The following is a 16,258-nucleotide window of genomic DNA, read 5'->3' as shown; positions in this document are numbered from 1 at the left end:
TTGTTTAGATTCAGCAAGTCAGACACACTTTTCTTCTAGGAGCAGCGTTGGGATATTCCAGAGTGAATGGGTGTATATGCTGTAATGATAAATATGTGGCTCTAAAACCATAATGGAGCTGTTTAATAGAATGGTTATCAATGCGTGCTTTCAACATACAGAGTTAAACTGTTGTGTGTATGCAGCAGTTCAGAAACCTTTCTTTGGAGAATCTAAAAACGAACATTTCCAGCCAAATCCAGATATATAAGCATCTAAAACACAGAAGAAATGTATTTTTCAAACTGCTCTGCTGTGCGTATGTTGACCTTAGGGTGTTGTATCTATGTTTAGATTCAGCGAATTAGAAACACCTTTCTTCTAGGAGCAGGGTTTGGATATTACAGAGCTAATGGGAGTATATGTTATATAAAATATCTGGCTCTAAAATGAAAATGGAGCTATCTTACAGAATGGTGTCAATGTGTGCATTCAACTTACAGAGTTAAACTGATATGTGTACCCAGCAGTTCAGAAACCCCTTCTGTGGAGAATCTAAAAAGACACATTTCCAAGCAATATGCAGGCATATAAAAAATGGCAGAAAGATTGTGTCTAAAATACAGAAGAAACGTATCTTACAAAACTGCTCTGCTGTGTGTTTTTTCACCTTACAGATTTACATCTATGTTTAGATTCAAAGAGTTAGGAACACGTTTCTTCTGTGAGCAGTGCTTTGATATTCCAGAGTAAATGACAGACTATACAGTAATGAGAAAACGAAAACGGAGGTATCTAACAGAATGGATGCCAATGTGTGCGTTCGACTTACAGTGTTACACTGATGTGTATATGCAGCAGTTCAGAAACCCTTTCTGTGGAGAATCTGAAAACAGACATTTCCAACCAAATCCAGGCATATAAGAAATAGCAGTAAGGCTGCATCCAAATCACAGAAGAAACGTATATTTCAAACTGCTCTGCTCTGTATTCGTTCACCTTAGGGAGTTGTATCTATATTAGATTCAGCAAATTAGAAACACATTTCTTCTAGGAGCATCGTTTGGATATGACAGAGTGAATGGGAGGATATGCTATATAAAATATCTGGCTGTAAAATGAAAACAGAGATATCTTACAGAATGATTGTCAATGTGTGCATTCAACTTACAGAGTTAAACTGATGGGTATATGCAGCAGTTCGGAAACCCGTTCCGTGAAGTATCTAAAAACAGGTTTTTCCAGCCAAATCCAGGCCTATAAGCATCTAAAACACAGAAGAAAATTATCCTTCAAACTGCTCTGCTGTGTGTTCATTCACCTTAGGCAATTTCATCTATGTTTTGATTCAGTGGGTTAGAAACACGTTTCTTATAGAAGCAGCGTTAGGATATTCCAGGCTGATTGCGAGTATATTCTGTAATGAGAAATATCTGGCTCTAAAACGAAAACGGAGCTATCTAACCAAATGGTTGTCAATGTGGAAATTCAACTTACAGATTTAAACTGATGTGTGTATGCAGCAGTTAAGAAAATATTTCTGTGGAGAATCTAAACACAGACAATTCCAACCAAATCCAGGAATATCAGAAATAGCAGTGAAACTGAGTCTAAAACACAGAAGAAACGTTATTTTTGAATATGCTCTGCTGTGTGTTCATTCACCTTAGGGAGTTGCATCTATGTTTGGATTCAGCGAGTTAAAAACACCTTTCTTCTAGGAACAGCATTTGGATATTCCAGACTGAATGGGAGGATATTCTAAATAAAATATCAGGCTCTAAAACGAAAACGGAGCTATCTTACAGAATGGTTGTCAATGTGTGCATGCAATGTACAGAGGTAAACTGATGTGTTTATGCAGCAGTTCAGAAACCCTTTCTGTGGAGAATCTAAAAAGACATGTTTCCAGCCATATCCAGGAATTTAAGAAATAGCAGTAAGACTGCGTCTAAAACACAGAAGAAACGTATCTTACAAACTACTCTGCTATGAGTTCGTTCACCTTAGGGAGTTGTGTCTTTCTTTAGATTCAGCGAGTTAGAAACACATTTCTTCTTGGAGCAGCATTTGGATATTCCATAGTGAATGAGAGTTTATGCTGTAATTAGAAATATCTGCTTCTAAAACAAAAAAAGAGCTCCGAACAGAATGGTTGTCATTGTGTGAATTCAACGTAGAGAGTTAAGCTGGTATGTGTATGCAGCAGTTCAGAAACACTTTCTGTGGGAATCTAAAAACAGACATTTCCATAAAAATCCAGGCTTATAGGAAGTAACAGTAAGATTGCGTCTAAAACATAGAAGAAACGTATCTTTCAAACTGCTCTGCTGCGTGTTCATGCGCCTCTGGGAATTGCATCTATGTTTTGATTCAGCGAGTTAGAAACACCTTTCTTTAGGAGTACCGTTTGGATATTCCAGAGTGAATGAGAGTATATGCTGTAATGAGAAATATCTGGCTCTAAAACGAAAATGGAGCTATCTTACAGAATGCTGTCAATGTGTGCATTCAACTTACAGAGTTAAACTGATGTGTGTATGCAGCAGTTCAGGAAAACTTTCTGTTGTAATCTAAAAACATGCATTTTCAGACAAATCTAGAAATATAGGAAATAACCAGAAGACTGTGTCTAAAACAGAGAAGAAACATATCTTTGAAACTGCTCTGCTGTGTGATTGTTCACCTTGGGGAGTTTCATCTATGTTTAGATTCAGCGAGTTAGAAACACCTTTCTTCCAGGAGCAGCGTTTGCATATTATAGAGTGAATGGGAGTATATGCTGTAATGAGAAATATCTGGCTCTAAAACGACAATGGAGATATCTAACAGAATCGTTGTCAATGTGTGCATTCAACTTACTGAGATAAAGTGATGTGTGTATGTAACAGTTCAGAAACCTTTTCTGTGCAGAATCAAAAAACAGACACTTCCAGCCAAATCCAGGCATATAAGACATAGCAGTGAAACGGCGTCTAAAACACAGAAGAAACATATCTTTCAAACTGCACCGTTGTGTGTTTGTACACTTTAGGGAGTTGCATATATGTTTAGATTCAGCAACTAAGAAACACCTTTCTCATAAGAGCAGAGTTTCAATATTCCAGAGTGAATGGGAGGATATGCTATATAAAATATCTGGCTCTAAAACAAAAATGGAGCAATATTACAGAATGCTTGTCTATGTGTGCATCTCACATAGAGAGTTGAACTGATGTGTGTATGCAGCAGTTCAGAAACCCTTTCTGTGGAGAATCTAAAAAGACATATTTCCAGCAAAATCCAGCCATATAAGAAATTGCAGAAAGACTGCATCTGAAACACGAAGAACTGTACTTTACAAACTGTTCTGCTGTGTGTTTATTCACCTTAGGGAGTTGCATCTACGTTTACATTCAGGAAGTTGCAAACACCTTTCTTCTAGGAGTAGCATTTAGATATTCCATAGTGAATGGGAGTATATGCTGTAATGAGAAACCTCTGGCTCTACAACGAAAAAGGAGCTATCTAACAGAATGGTTTTTAATGTGTGTATTCAACTTACATTGCTAAACTGATGTGTGCATGCAGCAGTTCAGAAACCCTTTCTTTCAAGAATCCAAAAACAGACATTTCCAGCCAAATCCTGGAATATAAGAAATAGCAGTGGGACTCCGTCAAAAACACAGAATAAAGTATCTTTCAAACTGCTCTGCCACGTGTTCGTTCACCATAGGGAGTTGCATCTATGTTTAGGTTCATCGAATTAGGAACACGTTTCCCCTACGAGCAGCGTTTGGATATTCCGGAGTGAATGGGATAATATGATGTAATGAAAAATATATGGCTCTAAAATGAAAACAGAGCTTTCTAACAGAATGGTTATCATGTGTGCATTCAACTTACAGAGATAAACTGACGTGTGTATGCAGCAGTTCAGAAACCCTTTCTTTGGAGAATCTAAAAACAGACATTTTCAGCCAAACCCAGGCATATAAGAAATAGCAGTAAGACTGCATCTAAAACACAGGAGAAATGTATATTTCAAACTGCTATGCTGTTTGTTCGTTCAACTTAGGGAGTGGCATCTACGTTTAGATTCAGCGAGTTAGAAACACGATTTTTCTAGGAGCAGTGTTTGGATATTCCAGAGTGAATGGGAGGATTTGATGTAATGAGAAATATCTGGCTCGAAAATGAAAATGGTGATATCTCACAGAATGGTTGTCAATCTGTGCATTCAACTTACAGGGTTAAAATGATTTGTGTATGTAGCAGTTGAGAATCCCTCTCTCTCCAGAATCTAAAAACAGACATTTCCAGCCAAATCCACACATATTAGGAATAGCAGTAAGACTGCGTTCAACGCACAGAATAAAGGTATCTTTCAAAGAGCTCTGCTGTGTGTTGAGTTCACCTTAGGAAGTATCATCTACGTTTAGATTCAGTCAGTTTGGAACACCTTTCTTCTAGAAGCAGCATTTGGATATTCCAGAGTGAATGGCAGTATATGCTTTAATGAAAAATATCTGGCTCTAAAACGAAAAAGGAGCTTTCTAATAGAATGGTTTTTAATGTGTGCATTCAACTTACAGAGTTAACCTGATGCGTGTATGCATCAGTTCAGAAACCCTTTCTTTCAAGAATCTAAAACCAGACATTTCCAGCCAATTCCAGGCATATAAGAGTCTAAAACACAGAAGAAACCTATCTTTCAAACTGCTCTTCAGTGTGATCGAACACCTTCGGGAGTTGTATCTATGTTCAGATTAAGTGAGTTAGAAACACCTTTCTTCTTGGAGCAGCGTTTGGATATTCCAGAGTAAATCAGAGTATATTGTATAATCAGAAATATCTGGCCCTGAATCAAAAAAGGAGCTATCTAAGATAATGGTTGTCAATGTGTGCATTCAGCTTACAGTGTTAAACTGATGTGTGTATGCAGCAGATCAGAAACCACTTCTGTGGAGAATCTAAAAACAGACATTTCCTGCCAAATCCAGGCATATCAGAAATAGCAGTGAGAATGCATCTAAAACACAGAAGAAATGTTTCTTTCAAAGTGCTCTGCTGTGTGTTTGTTCACCTTAGAGAGTTGCACCTACATTTAGATTCAGTGAGTTAGAAATAACTTTCTTCTAGGAGAAGCGTTTGGATAATTCAGAGTGAAAGGGAGTATATGATATAATGATAAATATCTGGCTCTAAAATGGAAATGGAGCTATCAAACAGAATGGTTGTCAATGTGGGCATTCAACATACAGATTTAAACTGATGTATGTATGCAGCAGTTCAGAAAACCTTTCTCTGGAGAATCTGAAAATAGACATTTCCAGCCAAATCCTGGCATATAAGAAATAGGTGAGACTGCGTCTAAAACACAGAAGAAATGTATCTCTCAAAGTGCACTGCTATGTGTTCGTTCACCTTAGGAAGTTGCAACAATGTTTAGATTCAGGCTGTTAGAAACACGTATATTCTAAAAGTTCCATTTGGGAATTCCAGAGTCAATGGGAATTTAAGCTATAATGAGAAATATCTGTCAATAAAACAAAAACGGAGCTATCTAGCAGAATGGTTGTCAATGTGTACATTCACCTTACAGAGTTAAAATGATGTGTGTATATAGTAGTTCAGAAACCCTTTCTTTGGAGAATCTAGAAACAGGTATTTTGAGCCACACACAGACATATAAGAATTAGCAGTAATACTGCATCTAAAACACAGGAGAAACGTATATTTCTAACTGCTCTGCTGTGTGTTGGTTCACTTTAGGAAGTTGCATCACGTTTAGATTCAGCGAGTTAGAAACATGTTTCTTCTAAAAGCTGCGTTTGGATATTCCAGATTGAATGGGAGTATATACTGTAATGAGAAATATCTGGCTCTAAGCAAAAACGGAGCGATCGAGCAGAATGTTTGTCAAGGTGTACATTCAACATACAGAGTCAAACTAATGTGTGTATGCAGCAGTTCAGAAACCCTTTCTTTGGAGAATTTAGAAACAGATATTTCCAGCCATATGCAGGTACCTAATAATTAGCGGTAAGACTGCGTATTAAACAGAGGAGAAATATATCTTTCATACTGCTCTGCTGTCTGTTCGTTGACCTTAGGAACTTACATCTATGTTTAGATTCAGCGAGTTATAAACACGTTTCCTCTAAAAGCTGCCTTTGGGTATTGCAGAGTTAATGGGAGTATATGCTGTAATGAGAAATATCTGGCTCTAAAACAAAAACGGAGCTGCCTAACAGAATGGTTGTCATGGTGCACAATCAACTTACAGAGGTAGACTGATGTGTGTATGTAGCATTTCAAATCTTTTTCTTTGGAAAATCTAGAAACAGATATTTCCAGCAACACACAGGCATATACGAATTAGCAGTAACACCACGTCTAAGGCACAGGAGAAAAGTATATTTCAAATTGCTCTGCTGTGTGTTCGTTCACCTTAGGAAGTTGCCTCTATGTTTAGATTCAGCGAGTTAGAAACACGTTTCTTATAAAAGCTGCTTTTGGATATTCCATACTGAATGGGAGTATATGCTGTAAAGAGAAATATCTGACTCTAAAACAAAAACAGAACTATTCAGCCGAATGGTGGTCAAGGTGTACAATCATGTTACAGAGGTAAACTTATATGTGTATGTAGCAGTTCACAAACCCTTTCTTTGGAGAATCTAGAAACAGATATTTCCAGCCATATGCAGGTACCTAATAATTAGCAGTAAGATCGCATCTAAACCACAGAAGAAACATACCTTTCAAACTGCTCTGCTGTGTGTTTGTTCAGCTTAGGAAGATGCATCTATATTTAGATTCAGCGAGTTAGAAACACGTTTCTTCTAAAAGCTGCGTGTGGGTATTCCAGAGTTAATGGGAGCATATTGTGTAACGAGAAATATCTGACTTAAAACAAAAACAGAACTATCTAGCAGAATGATTGTCAAGGTGCACATTCAACTTACACAGTTAAATGATATGTGTATGTAGCAGTTCAGAAAACCTTTATTTTTAGAATCTAGAAACAGATATTTCCAGCCGTATACAGATATATAATAATTAGCAGTAAGACTGCGTTGAAAACACTGTAGAAATGTATATTTCAAACTGCTCTGCTATGTGTTCGTTCACGATAGGAAGTTGCATCTATGTTTAGATTCAGCGAATTAGAAACACGTTTCTTCTAAAAGCTGCTTTTGGATATTCCATAGTGAATGGGAGTATATGCTGTATTGAGAAATATCTGGCTCTAAAACAAAAACGGAACTATCCGTCATAATGGTTGTCAAGGTGTACATTCAACTTACAGAGATAAACTTATATGTGTATGTAGTAGGTCAGAAACCTTTTATTTGGAGAATCTAGAAACAGATATTTCCAGTCATATACAGGCATATAATAATTAGCAGTAAGACTGCGTCTAAAACACAGGAGAAACGTATCTTTCAAACTGCTCTGCTGTGTGTTTGTTCACCTTAGGAAGTTGCATTTATGTTTAGATTCAGCGAGTTCCAAACACGTTTATTCTAAAAGCTGTGTTTGGATATTCCAGAGTGTAAGGGAGTATATGCTGTAATGAGAAATATCTGGCTCTAAAACAAAAATGGAGCTATCTAGCAGAATTGTTGTCAACGTGTACATTCCACTTACACAGTTAAACTGATGTGTGTATGTAGCTGTTCAGAAACCCTTTCTTTGGAGAATCTAGGAAGAGATATTTTCAGCCGTATACAGGCATAGAATAATTAGCAGTAGGACCACATTTAAAATACAGGAGAAACGTTTCTTTCAAAGTGCTCTACTGTTCGTTCACTGTAGGAAGTTGCATCTAGGTTTAGATTCAGCGAGTTAGAAACACGTTTCTTCTAAAAGCTGTGTTTGGATATTCCAGAATGAATGGGAGTATGGGCTGTAATGAGAAATATCTGGCACAAAAAAAAAAAAAAAAAACAAAAAAAAAAAACGGAGGTATCTAGCAGAATGGTTTTCAAAGTGAACATTCAGCTTACAGAGTTAAACTGATGTGTGTATAGTGCAGTTCACAAACCCTGTCTTTGGAGATTCAAGAAACAGATATTTCCAGCCGAATACAGGCATAGAAGAATTAGCAGTAAGACTGCTTCTAAAACACACAAGAAACGTATGTTTCAAACTGCTCTGCTGTGTGTTCGGTAAGCTTATGGAGTTGCCTCTATGTTTAGATTCAGCGAGTTAGTAACGCGTTTCTTCTAAAAGCTACCTCTGGATATTCCATACTGAATGGGAGTATATGATGTAAAGAGAAATATCTGACTCTAAAACAAAAACAGAACTATTTAGCAGAATGGTAGTCAAGGAGTACAATCACGTTACAGAGGTAAACTTATATGTGTATGTAGTAGTTCACAAACCCTTTCTTTGGAGAATCTAGAAACAGATATTTCCAGCCATATGCAGGTACCTAAGAATCAGCAGTAAGATCGCATCTAAACCACAGGAGAAAGGTACCTTTCAAACTGCTCTGCTGTGTGGTCGATCACCTTAGGAAGATGCATCTATATTTAGTTTCAGCGAGTTAGAAACACGTTTCTTCTAAAAGCTGCGTGTGGATATTCCAGAGTGAATGGGAGCATATTCTGTAATGAGAAATATCTGACTCTAAAATAAAAACAGAACTGTCTAGCAGAATGATTGTCAAGGTGCACATTCAACTTACATAGTTAAATAATGTGTGTATGTAGCAGTTCAGAAAACCTTTATTTTTAGAATCTAGAAACAGATATTTCCAGCCGTATACAGACATATAATAATTAGCAGTAAGACTGTGTTTAAAACACTGTAGAAACGTATATTTCAAACTGCTCTGCTCTGTGTTCATTCACGTTAGGAAGTTGCATCTATGTTTAGATTCAGTGAGTTAGAAACACGTTTCTTCTAAAAGCTGCGTTTGGATATTCCACAGTGAATGGGAGTATATGCTGTATTGAGAATTATCTGTCTCTAAAACAAAAACGGAGCTATCCATCATAATGGTTGTCAAGGTGTACATTCCACTTACAGCGGTAAACTTATATGTGTTTGTAGCAGTTCAGAAACCCTTTCTTTGGAGAATCTAGGAAGAGATATTTCCAGCCGTATACGGGCATATAATAATTAGCAGTAAGACTACATTTAAAATACAGGAGAAACATTTTTTTCAAAGTGCTCTGTTGTTCGTTCACCATAGGAAGTTGCATCTAGGTTTAGATTCAGCGAGTTAGAACACTTTTCTTCTAAAAGCTGCGTTTAGATATTCCAGAATGAATGGGAGTATGGGCTATAATGAGAAATATCTGGCTCTAAAAAAAAAACGGAGGTATCTAGTAGAATGGTTCTCAAAGTGAACATTCAGCTTACAGAGTTAAACTGATGTGTGTACAGTGCAGTTCACAAACCCTGTCTTTGGAATTTCAAGAAACAGATATTTCCAGCCGAATACAGGCATAGAAGAATTAGCAGCAAGACTGCTTCTAAAACACACGAGAAACGTATGTTTCAAACTGCTCTGCTGTGTGTTCGGTAAGCATATGAAGTTGCCTCTATGTTTAGATTCAGCGAGTTAGTAACACGTTTCTTCTAAAAGCTACCTTTGGATATTCCAGAGTGAATGGGAGTATATGCTGTAATGATAAATATCTGGCTCTAAAACAAAAACGGAGCTATCTAGCAGAATGGATGTCAAGGTGTACATTCAACTTATAGAGTTAAACTGAAGTGTGTATAAAGCAGTTAAGAAAGCCTCTCTTTGGAGATACTGGAAACAGATATTTCCAGCCATATACAGGCATATAAGAATTAGCAGTAAGACTGCGTCTAAAACACAGGAAAAAGGTATTTTTCAAACTGCTCTGCTGTGTGTTCATTCACCTTAAGAAGTTGGATCTATGTTTAGATTCAGCAAGTTACAAACACGTTTCTTCTAAAAGCTGTGTTTGGATATTCCAGAGTGAAAAGGAGTACATGTTGGAATGAGAACTATCTAGCTCTAAAACAAAACGGAGCTATCTAGCAAAATTTTTGTCAACGTGTACATTCCACTTACACAGTTTACCTGATGTATGTATTTAGCAGTTCAGAAACCCTTTCTTTGGAGAATCTAGAGACAGGTATATCTAGCTGTATACAGGCACAGAAGAATTAGCAGTAAGAAGACGTCTGAAACACAGGAGCAATGTATATTTCAAACTTCTCTGCAGTTTGTTCATTCACCTTCGAAGTTGAATCTATGATTAGATTCAGTGAGTTAGAAACACGTGTCTTCTAAAAGCTGCATTTGGACATTCCAGAGTGAAATATGCTGTAATAAGAAATATCTAGCTGTAAGAAAAACTGAGCGATTTTGCAGAATGGATGTCAAGGTGTACATTGAACTTACAAAGTTAAACTGATGTGTGTCTTTAGCAGTTCAGAAGCCCATTCTTTGAAGAATCTACAGATATTTCCAGCTATATACAGGCATATAAGAATAAGCAGTAAGATTGCGTCTAAATCACAGGAGAAACTGATATTTAAAACTCCTCTACTTTATGTTCGTTCACCTTAGAAACTTGTATCTATGTTTAGATTTAGCAATTTAGAAACATGTTTCTTCTAAAAGCTGTGTTTGGATATACCAGAGGAAATGTATGTAAATATATGGCTCTAAAACAAAAATGGAGCCATGTAACAGAATGGATGTCAAGGTGTACATTCAACTTACAGAAATAAACTGAGATGTCTATGTAGCAGTTCAGAAACCCTTTCTTTGGAGAATCTAGAAACAGATATTTTCACCCATATCCAGGCATGTAAGAATTAACAGTAAGATTGCATCTAAAACACAGGAGAAATGGATATTTCAAATTGCTCTGTGGCGTTTTCATTTACCTTAGAAAGTTGCACGTATGTTTAGATTCAGCGAGTTAGAAACACGTTTTTTCTAAAATCTGCGTGTGGATATTCCAGAGTGAATGGGAGTACATGCTGTAATGATAAATATCTGGCTGAAAACAAAAACGAAGCTATCTAGCAGAATGATTGTCAAGGTGTACATTCAACTGACAGAGTTAAACTGATGTGTGTATGTAGCAGTTCAGAAGCCCTTTCTTTGGAGAATTTAGAAACGGATACTTCCAGCCATATACAGGCATATAAAACTTAGCAGCAAGACTGCGTCTAAACCAGGAGAATCGTATTTTTCAAACTGCTCTGCTGTGTTTTCGTTCACCTAAGGAAGTTTCATCTAGGTTTAGATTCAGCGAGTTAGGAACACAATTCTTTGAAAAGCTGCGTTTGAATATTCCAGAGTAAATGGCAGTATATGCTGTAATGAGAAATATCTTGGTACAAAACAAAAACGGACCTACATAGAAGAATGGTTATCAGGGTGTACATTTAACTTTCAGATTTAAACTGATGTGTGTATGTAGCAGTTCAGAAATCCTTTTTTGGAGAATTTAGAAACGGATACTTCCAGACATACGTAGGCATATAAGAATTAGCAGTAAGATTACCTCTAAAACACAGGAGAAATCTATCTTTTAAACTGCTCTAATGTGTGTTCTTTCAGCTTAGAAAGTTGCATCTATGTTTAGATTCAGCGACTTAGAAACACGCTTCTTCTAAAAGCTGCTTTTGGATATTCCATGGTGAATGTGAGTATATGCTGTAAGGAGAAATATCTGGCTAAAAAAAAAAAAAACGGTGCTATATAGCAGAATGATTGTCAAGGTTTACATTCAACTAACAGAGTTAAAATGATGTGCGCAAGTAGCATTTCAGAAACTCTTTCTTCGGAAAATTTAGAAAGATATTTTCAACCATATACAGGCATATAAGAATTAGCAGTGAGATGGTGTCTAAAACAAAGGAGAAATGTAACTTTCAAACTTCTCTACTCTGTTTTCGTTCACCTTAGGAAGTTGCATCTATGTTTAGACTCAGCGAGTTAGAAACACGTTTCTTCTAAAACCTGCATTTGGATTTTCCAGAGTGAATGGGAATATATGCTGTAATGAGAAATATCTGTCTCTAAATAAAAAAACGGAGCTGTCTTGCAGAATGGTTGTCAATGTGTACATTCAAATTACAGAGTTAAACTAATACGTGTATGTACCAGTTCAGAAATGCTTTCTTTGGAGAGTCTAGAAACAGATATTTCCAGCTATATGCATGCATATGATAATTAGCAGTAAGATTGCGTCTAAAACAAAGGGGAAATGGATATTTGAATCTGCTCTCATGTGTGTTCATTCACCTTAGGAAGGTGCTTCTATGTTTAGATTCAGTGAGTAAGAAACACGTTTATTCTAAAATCTGCGTTTGGATATTCCAGAGTGAATGGGAGTACATGCTGTAATGAGAAATATTGAACTCTAAATAAAAAACGGAGCTATCTAGCAGAATGGTTGTCAAGGAGTACATTCAACTTACAGAGTTAAACTGATGTGTGCATGTAGCAGTTCAGAAAACCTTTCATTTTTTTTATTTTGAAAATGAAGGAAAAAAATAGGGGATATGATTTTTTTCCCATTTATTTTATTGCATTTTAAGTTTTGGGGTACATGTGAAGAACATGCAAAATTGTTGCAAAGGAACACACGTGGCAGTGTGATTTGCTGCCTTCCTCCCCATCACCTACATCTGGCATTTCTCCCCTTGCTATCGCTCCCCAGCGTCCCACCCCCCACCGTCACTCTCCTATTTTCCCCCAACTGACCCCAGTGTGTAGTGCTCCCCTCCCTGTGTCCGTGTGTTCTCATTGTTCAACATCCACCTATGAGTGATAACATGCAGTGTTTGATCTTCTGCTCTTCTGTCAGTTTGATGAGAATGATGGTTTCCAGGTTCATCCATGTCCCTACAAAGGACCCAAGCTCATCGTTTTCGATGGCTGCATAATATTCCATGGTGTATATGTGCCACATTTTCCCTGTCCAGTCTATCGTCGATGGGCATTTGGGTTGGTTCCAGTTCTTTGCTATTGTAAACAGTGCTGCAATGAACATTGGTGTGCACGTGTCCTTATAGTAGAACGATTTGTAATCCTTTGGATATATACCCAGTAATGGGATTTCTGGGTCAAATGGAATTTCTATTTCTAGGTCCTTGAGGAATCGCCACACTGTCTTCCACAATGGTTGAACTAATTTACACTCCCACCAACAGTGTAAAAGTGTTCCTATTTCTCCACATCCTCTCCAGCATCTGTTGTCTCCAGATTTTTTAATGATCGCCATTCTAACTGGCGTGAGATGGTATCTCAGTGTAGTTTTGATTTGCATTTCTCTGATGACCAGTGATGATGAGCATTTTTTCATATGTTTGTTGGCCTCACGTTTGTTTTCTTTTGAGAAGTGTCTGTTCATATCCTTTGCCCACTTTTGAATGGGCTTATTAGTTTTTTTCTTGTAAAGCTGTTTTAGTTCTTTGTAAATTCTGGATATCAGCCCTTTGCCAGATGGGTAAACTGCAAAAATTTTTTCCCAATCTGTTGGTTGCCGATTCACTCTAATGATTGTTTCCTTTGCTGTGCAGAAGCTGTGCAGTTTGATTAGGTCCCATTTGTCTATTTTGGTTTTGTTGTCAATGCTTTTGGTGTTTTGGTCATGAAGTCCTTGCCTACACCTATGTCCTCAGTGGTTTTGCCCAGATTTTCTTCTAGGGTTTTTATGGTGTTAGGTCTTATGATTAAGTCTTTAATCTATCTGGAGTTAATTTTAGTGTAAGGTGTCAGGTAGGGGTCCAGTTTCTGCTTTCTGCACATGGCTAGCCAGCTTTCCCAACACCATTTATTGAACAGGGAATCCTTTCCCCATTGCTTGTTTTTGTCTGGTTTGTCAAAGATCAGATGGTTGTAGAAAGGTTGTGTTGCCTCCGAGACCTCTGTTCTGTTCCATTGGTCTATATCTCTGTTTTGGTACCAGTACCATGCTGTTTTGATTACTGTAGCCTTGTAGTATAGTTTGAAGTCTGGTAGTGTGATGCCTCCCACTTTTTTCTTTTTGCTTAGAATTGACTTGGCTATGCGGGCTCTCTTTTGGTTCCATATGAAGTTTAAGGTGGTTTTTTCCAGTTCTGCGAAGAAGGTCATTGGTAGCTTGATGGGGATAGCATTGAATCTGTAAATTACTTTGGGCAGTATGGCCGTTTTCACGATATTGATTCTTCCTATCCATGAACATGGAATGTTTCTCCATCTGTTTGTGTCCTCTCTTATTTCGTTGAGCCGTGGCTTCTAGTTCTCCTTGAAGAGGTCCTTTACATTCCTTATTAGTTGTATTCCTAGGTATTTTATTCTCTTTGTGGCAATTGTCAATGGAAGTTTGTTCTTGATTTGGCTCTCTTTAAGTCTGTTATTGGTGTATAGGAATGCATGTGATTTTTGCACATTGATTTTGTATCCTGAGACTTTGCTGAACTTGCTTATCAGTTTCAGGAGGTTTGGGGCTGAGACGATGGGGTCTTCTAGATATACAATAATGTCATCTGCAAATAGAGACAATGTGACTTCCTCCTTTCCTAGTTGAATGCCCTTTATTTCTTATTCTTCTCTGATTGCTCTGTCTAGAACTTCTAATACTATATTGAATAGCAGTGGTGAGAGAGGGCATCCTTGTCTGGTGCCACATTTCAAGGGGAATGCTTCCAGTTTTTGCCCATTCAGTATGATATTGGCTGTTGGTTTGTCATAAATAGCTTTTATTAATTTGAGATACTTTCCATCGATACCTAGCTTATTGAGGGTTTTTAGCATAAAGGGCTGTTGAATTTTGTCAAAGGCTTTCTCTGCATCAATTGAGATAATCATGTGGTTTTTGTCTTTGGTTCTGTTTATGTGGTGAATTATGTTTATAGACTTGCGTATGTTGAACCAACCTTGCATCCTCGGGATGAAGCCTACTTGATCATGGTAGATAAGCTTTTTGATGTGCTGTTGCAATTGGCTTGTCAGTATTTTATTGAAGATTTTTGCATCTATGTTCATCATGGACATTGGCCTGAAGTTTTCTTTTCTTGTTGAGTCTCTCCCGAGTTTTGGGATCGGGATGATGTTGGTGTCATAAAATGATTTGGGAAGAATTCCCTCTTTTTGTATTGTTTGGAATAGTTTCAGAAGAAATGGTACCATCTCCTCTTTGTATGTCTGGTAGAATTCAGCTGTGAACCTGTCTGGACCTGGGCTTTTTTCGGGTGGTAAACTCTTAATTGCTGCCTCAACTTCAGACCTTGTTATGGGTCTGTTCAGGGTTTTGGCTTCTTCCTGGTTTAGGCTTGGCAGGAAGCAAGTGTCCAGGAATTTATCCATTTCTTCCAGGTTTATTAATTTGTGTGCATAGAGCTGTTTGTAATAATCTCTGATGATGGTTTGAATTTCTGTGGAATCTCTGGTGATATCCCCTTTATCGTTTTTTATTGCATAAATTTGGTTATTCTGTCTTTTCTTTTTTATTAATCTGGCTAGTGGTCTGTCTATTTTGTTGATCTTTTCAAAAAACCAGCTCCTGGATTTATTGATTTTTTGAAGGGTTTTTTGTGTCTCTATCTCCTTCAGTTCTGCTCTGATCTTAGCTATTTCCTGTCTTCAGCTAGACACTGAGTTTTTTTTATCTTCCTCCTCTAACTCTTTCAGTTTTGACGATAGGGTGTCAATTTTTGATCTCTCCTTGCTTCTCATGTGGGCACTTATTGCTATATATTTTCCTCTAGGGACTGCTTTAAATGTGTCCCAGAGATTCTGGTATGTTGTGTCTTCATTCTCGTTGATTTCGAAGAACATCTTTATTTCTGCCTTCATTTCATTGTTTATCCAGTCAACATTCAAGAGCAAGTTGTTCAGTTTCCATGAAGGTGTGCGGTTCTGGGTTAGTTTTTGTATTCTGAGTTCTAAGTTGATTGCACTGTGGTCTGAGAGACTGTTTGTTACGATTTCCGTTCTTTTGCATTTGCTGAGGAGTGATTTACTCCCAATTATGTGGTCAATATTAGAGTAGGTGTGATGTGGTGCTGAGAAGAATGTATATTCTGTGGATTTGGGCTGGAGAGTTCTGTAAATGTCTATTAGGTTTGCTTGGTTCAGGTCTCAGTTCAAGTCCTGGATATCCTTGTTAATTTTCTGTCTGGTTGATCTGTCTAATGTTGACAATGGGGTGTTAAAGTCTCCCACTATTATTGTGTGGGAGTCTAAGTCTCTTTGTAAGTCGTTAAGAACTTGCCTTATGTATCTGGATGCTCCTGTATTGGGTGCATATATATTTAGGATCGTTAGCTCTTCTTGTTGCATTGATCCTTTTACCAT

The sequence above is a fragment of the Sapajus apella genome, unplaced genomic scaffold (assembly GCF_009761245.1).
Source record: "Sapajus apella isolate SASKATOON/1434 unplaced genomic scaffold, GSC_monkey_1.0 scaffold177, whole genome shotgun sequence".
NCBI classification, from domain to species: domain Eukaryota; kingdom Metazoa; phylum Chordata; class Mammalia; order Primates; family Cebidae; genus Sapajus; species Sapajus apella.
Note: the sequence above shows the minus strand (reverse complement) of the source record.